Below are 6,000 nucleotides of genomic sequence, written 5' to 3'. Positions count from 1 at the left end.
TTGTCTGCCCTCAACTTTGAAAAAGAAAGCTTATATAGTCTGCTGAAAATAAACCCTAAAAGTAAAACGAAAATTGCAACAGAACGACAAATGAAGAAAGGGAAAAACGAAACAAAAATTAAAAAAAAGACGCAGTAGTGTTTGAAGCTGTCGAATCCCGTCTCAGAGTCGATTTCGGGCCTGTAACTCACGAGTATCTGTAGTTTTCGTCTTGGGCTTCGATTTGATATATTATGGGCTTCAATCCGATACCTGAGGCTTAAGTTATGGACTTTCAAAGCTGGGCCCTGCGCGAGCTGCGGGAGAGCTGATCGAAACGCTCAAGGAAGGTTAGGGCGTGCTATTGGGCCGGGTCTTCATGTTGGGCTACATCATTCCCTCCGGGGTGGAAAGAATTCGCCCTCGAATTGACCGGGTCGTCGTCTGATGAATCGCCATAGAACAGAATGAGGTGTTTGACATTGAACACGTCGGCGGTGCGGATGTGGCTCGGAAGTTTGAGGCGGTAGGCGTTGGGGTTGATCTTCTCGATGATCTCCAAGGGCCCAACCTTCTTGGATGCAAGCTTGTTGTATTCACCAACGGAGAAGCGTTCCTTAGTCAACACTGCCCACACATAATCGCCAACATCGTACTCCACGTGTCGGCGACGTTGGTCAGCTAGAGTTTTGTAGCGAGTGTTTGCGGCGGACAAGTTCTCATAAACTGCTTTGTGAACCTTAAGCAATCCGTCAACAAACTCAGAAGCTTTACAATGTACCTTGGCATTTTGTGGGAGTGGAATCAGATCAAGCGGTCCCCGTGGCTGTGCAGAATACACGATCTGAAACGGACTGAAACCGGTGCTCCGGTTGGTGGCGTGATTTTGGGCGAACTCGGCCTGGCTCAACTTCTGGTCCCAACTCTTGGCATGGTCGCCAACAAGGCATCGCAGCAAGTTGCCAAGGGAACGGTTGACCACCTCGGTTTGTCCATCGGTCTGGGGATGATAGGCACTACTGAAGTTGAGCTCGGTGTTCACCATTCTCCATAGGCTCCGCCAGAAGTGACTGAGGAACCTGGTGTCACGATCGGAGACGATAGAAGTAGGTAGGCCGTGAAGTCGATACACATCACGGAAGAAGAGCTGAGCCACATTGACAGCATCTGTTGTCTTCTTGCACGGAATGAAGTGCGCCATCTTAGAGAAACGGTCGACCACAACAAAGATGGAGTCGTTTCCTCGCTGTGTACGAGGTAGCCCTACCACAAAGTCCATGCTGATATCCACCCACGGTTTTGATGGAACATGAAGTGGCATGTAGAGTCCGGCGTTGGTGGCTCCGCCTTTTGACAGTTGGCAGACTCGGCATCGTTGTACGAACCTCTCGACCTCTGCTCGCATCCCCGGCCAAAAGTAGGAGGACTGGACGAGATGCAAGGTTCGATCCCGCCCTACGTGGCCCTCGCCATGTAGCTCCTGAATGATCTGAAGACGAAGACTACACGCAGGGATGCACAACTGATTCCCGCGAAAAAGGAAGCCATTGTGTAGCAAAAAATCCGATCTTTTGCCGACTTGGACGTCTCGAAGCACCACAGAGAAGTAGGGGTCAGTTGCAAACAAGTCACGAAAAGAGTCAAAACCTGGTACCTCAACCTTCATTGTGACGAGCAAGCTGGTGCGGCGGCTCAGCGCGTCGGCGACGCGGTTTGTGATGCCTGACTTATGTTTAACGACGAAAGTGAACCCCTCCAAAAACGCAACCCAGCGTGCGTGTCGAGAGGAAACCTTGTCCTGCCGGTGTAGGTGTCACAGTGAATCATGATCGGTGTACAAGACAAACTCACGGTGAAAGAGATAGTGTCTCCAGTGTCTGACAGCCTGCACCACCGCATAAAACTCGACGTCGTAGGTGCTGTAGTTGAGGCGAGCTCTCGAGACCTTCTCGCTAAAGAAAGCCACGGGTCTTCCATTCTGGCTTAAGACACCCCCAATCCCCGTCTTCGAGGCGTCTGTGTGTAGCTCAAAAGGCTGGGAGAAGTCTGGTAGGATCAGTATCGGTGCGGTGGTGAGTCGGTGCTTGATGTTTTGGAATGCGGAGTCTGCCTCGTCCGTCCACTCGAACTGACTGCCCCGCATGCAGTCCGTGATAGGTGCCATGATGCCGCTGAAATGAGGGATGAAACGGCGATAAAAAGAGTCTAGGCCGTGAAAACTCCGTACCTCGGTCATGGTCTTCGGCCTAGGCCATTGTTGCACTGCCTCAACCTTGGCTTCGTCAACCTGAAGACCCTCTCCCGAGACGACATATCCCAAGAAAAGAACCTTCGGCGTCATGAAGACACACTTCTTTTTCGCTGCGTAGAACTGCTCTTGACGAAGGACTGTTAAGACTTCACGGACATGCTGAAGGTGGGCGTCGGGGTCAGCACTGTAGATGAGGATATCGTCGAAGTACACCACAATGAACTTGCCGATGAATGGCCGTAGTAGCTGGTTCATTGCACGCATGAATGTGCTAGGGGCGTTGGATAGTCCGAAAGGCATTACCAACCACTCGTACAACCCCTCGCGTGTCTTGAACGCCGTCTTCCACTCGTCACCGGGCCTCATGCGAATTTGGTAGTAGCCACTCTTCAGGTCCAAGCTGGAGAAAACAGTGGCGCCGCTGATCTGGTCCAACAAGTCATCGAGCCGAGGGATGGGAAATCGGTATCGAACGGTGATCTTGTTGACAGCTCGGCTATCCACACACATACGCCAAGACCCGTCCTTCTTCGGTGCCAGCAACGCCGGAACCGCGCAAGGACTCATGCTCTCTCTAATGTGGCCTTTCACTAATAGCTCCTCCACCTGCTTGCGTAGCTCTTCATGCTCGCTGGGGCTCATTCGGTAGTGAGGTCGGTGAGGTAAGGCAGCCCCAGGTTCCAGATCAATGTGATGCTGGATGTCACAAAGAGGCGGCAAGCTGTCAGGCAACTCGTCGGGGAAAACGTCTTGGAACTCAGATACCAACGATGAGATGGCAATGGGAATATCCACGAGTTCAGCAACCTCCTTCCCGATCAGGACGTAGACGACCTTCGAGTCTTGGATCTCATCGTCAAATTGGGCCAAGGACAGTAGGTTGGTGTTTGACCCGCCCGGGGCAGACCCATTTAACACGATCTTCTCAGATGGTTTTCCGGGTACCAACACAATCTTTACTCCATCGAACACAAAACTGTAGGAGTTTGCTCGGCCGTCATGTGTAACCTTGCGGTCGAACTGCCAGGGTCTACCAAGGAGTAGGTGACACGCATCCATGTTCACCACATCGCACCAAACCTCGTCACGATACTTTGTACCCACAGAGAAAGAAATCAGGGCGCGTTTCGAAACTGTTACCTCTCCACCTCGCTTCAGCCATGCGAGCTTGTACGGTCGAGGGTGTTGCTCGGTTTTGACGCTAAGCTTTTTCACGGCGTCTTCCGAGACAATGTTCTCGCAGCTTCCTGCGTCGATGACGAACCGACACACCTTGCCGAGCACTGTGCAAGTGGACTGGAAGATGTTGTTCCTCAACCAATCATCTTCGGGTGCCCGTGGTGTCAAACACGACCTGCGCACAACGAGGTTCAAGCCCACGTCGCCTTCGACGAGTTCCTCATCGTATTCCTGCTCTTCTTCATCGTATACGGGATTATTCCGGAGTTCTACGTCTTCGTCATCATCGCCAGTGAACAGAACCCTTTTCCCGTTCTTCTTGCAATCAGCTTGCCGATGTCCCGGTTCGCCGCACGCGAAACACTTCAGACCCCCTGTCGCTCCTCGATTAAAGGAAGGGGTTGGCATTTTGTGGTCGGTAATCGGCCCTACACGAGGTGCGCTACTGCCACCCGCGGTCGTCCGTGAGGTGCTGAATGGATTGGTGAATTGTTGTGTGTTGCAGCGTCGGGACTGCTTCTCCACAGCAAGAGCTCGCTGGTGGGCTGAAGAGACAGATATCGGGTCAAACATGTTGACCGTTTCTTGGATCTGAAACTTCAGCCTGCCAATGTAACGAGCTGTTAGCTGGTCCTCCGTCTCCTGGACCTCGTTCCTCGCGAGCAGCTGGTAGAACTCCGTAGTGTATTCGTCCACGGTGCGAAGTCCTTGCTTCAGGTTCTGCAAGCGTTGGTACATGACCCGTTGATAGTTGTACGGTAGGAACGCAGAACGGAGGTGCTTCTTCATCTTCTCCCACGTGTTGACCTTTGGTTTTCCCATCCGTGTTCGGGTGAGTTTCGACTGCTGCCACCACGCCGTCGCGCGCCCTCGCAGCCTCGTCGCGACTAATGAAACCCGTCGATCATCTGGAACCCCTCGGAACTCCAGAATCTCCTCGGTCGTGGCCAACCAATCAAGGAATTCCTCAGCCTGCAAACCACCATGGAACTCAGGGATATCGGTCCGAATTCCTGATTCCCATCGTCGGTCGTCTCCTCCGAAGGCTCGCTGGCCTTCATAAACCGGTGGGGGTCGCCGTTGGGCTGGAGGGGCCTCGTCGGAGTACTCACTCCCGCCTTCGATCGACTCCGCCACGGAGCTCCGCGAGCGGCGCTCCCTCTCGCGCTCGTCCAAAAGGGTGTTCACCCTATTTGTAATCTGGTCCATCATCTGCTCCATCCGGTCGTCAAAGATTCGTCCAACTCGCTCCTCGAGGTGGTCGTTGTCGTCGCGCTCAAGAACATCGTTCACATGCTGTCGCCGTTGAGGATTCCTTCGTGGCGGCATGATTCAAGGTCGACTTCGGCTCTGATACCAACTGATGCAGCGGTAGACTCGGATTCTTCCAAACCTGTTGATTCAATCTCAGAATACCAGTGTTTAGGGCTCCAAAAGAATTCAAAGAGAGAATTTCGTCTTGGGAAATAAATGTGTTTCAAAATATCATTGTCTGCCCACAACTTTGAAAAAGAAAGCTTATATAGTCTTCTGAAAATAAACCCTAAAAGTAAAACGAAAATTGCAACAGAACGACAAATGAAGAAAGGGAAAAACGAAACAAAAATTAAAAAAAAGACGCAGTAGTGTTTGAAGCTGTCGAATCCCATCTCAGAGTCGATTTCGGGCCTGTAACTCGCGAGTATCTGTAGTTTTCGTCTTGGGCTTCGATTTGATATATTATACGCTTCAATCCGATACCTGAGGCTTAAGTTATGGACTTTCAAAGCTGGGCCCTGCGCGAGCTGCGGGAGAGCTGATTGAAACGCTCAAGGAAGGTTAGGGCGTGCTCTTGGGCCGGGTCTTCATGTTGGGCTGCATCAAGTTCTCTCTCTAAGTTCTTTAAATTTGCTTGGATCTCGGCTACTTTTAACTCTCAGCTCGACTAGCGAACTCAAACGAGTTCATATATTTAAACACTTCGTCCTTAGAAAACTTTAGAATTAGATGTCGAGCTCAGGACTTCGCCCATCAGGATCTGAACCCCTAGGAAACGTGGACATCCTTCTTCCTTCTGCCATGACCTCGCCGACCTTGGGGGAATTCGTGAAAAATACCAAATCCCCCCAGAAATAAAAATTCTTCTTCCCCCTCCTGGAGCCACTGCCGATACCGTTGTGGAGGGTTTCTGTTGCATATACGAAATTTGGTTAGAGAAATGTGGCCTGAGATTTGCTATTCACCCTCTCATGTTTGACTCCGTACAAACTTTAGGTTAACCTTGTCCCAAATGTGTCCGAATTTTGTCAGGATGGTGATGGGTCTGATAGTAGTGGCCCATGAGGAAAAAGTCGAACTTACATTGCTGGATTTTGTCCGTCTTTGTGTTGTCAAGGCGAATTCGAAACACAATCCAAAGTGTTTCTATCTTTCGAGGGCTGCTGGCAAGGGAGTGATCTCGGCCCTGCCTTCGAAAGACAAATTTTGGGGGAGGCGATATTTTTACTTCGCCGTAAAGGAACATTCCCTCGGAGATCGAGCTTGTTCTTTCTCCTCGAAGTGGGTGAGTTCGCCGAGTATGCACAAAAAATTTAATTTATTTTATTCTTCTA

The sequence above is a fragment of the Urtica dioica genome, chromosome 5 (assembly GCF_054948205.1).
Source record: "Urtica dioica subsp. dioica isolate 48M chromosome 5, U.dioica_male_clone48M_v1_H2, whole genome shotgun sequence".
Classification (NCBI taxonomy): Eukaryota; Viridiplantae; Streptophyta; class Magnoliopsida; order Rosales; family Urticaceae; genus Urtica; species Urtica dioica.
Note: the sequence above shows the minus strand (reverse complement) of the source record.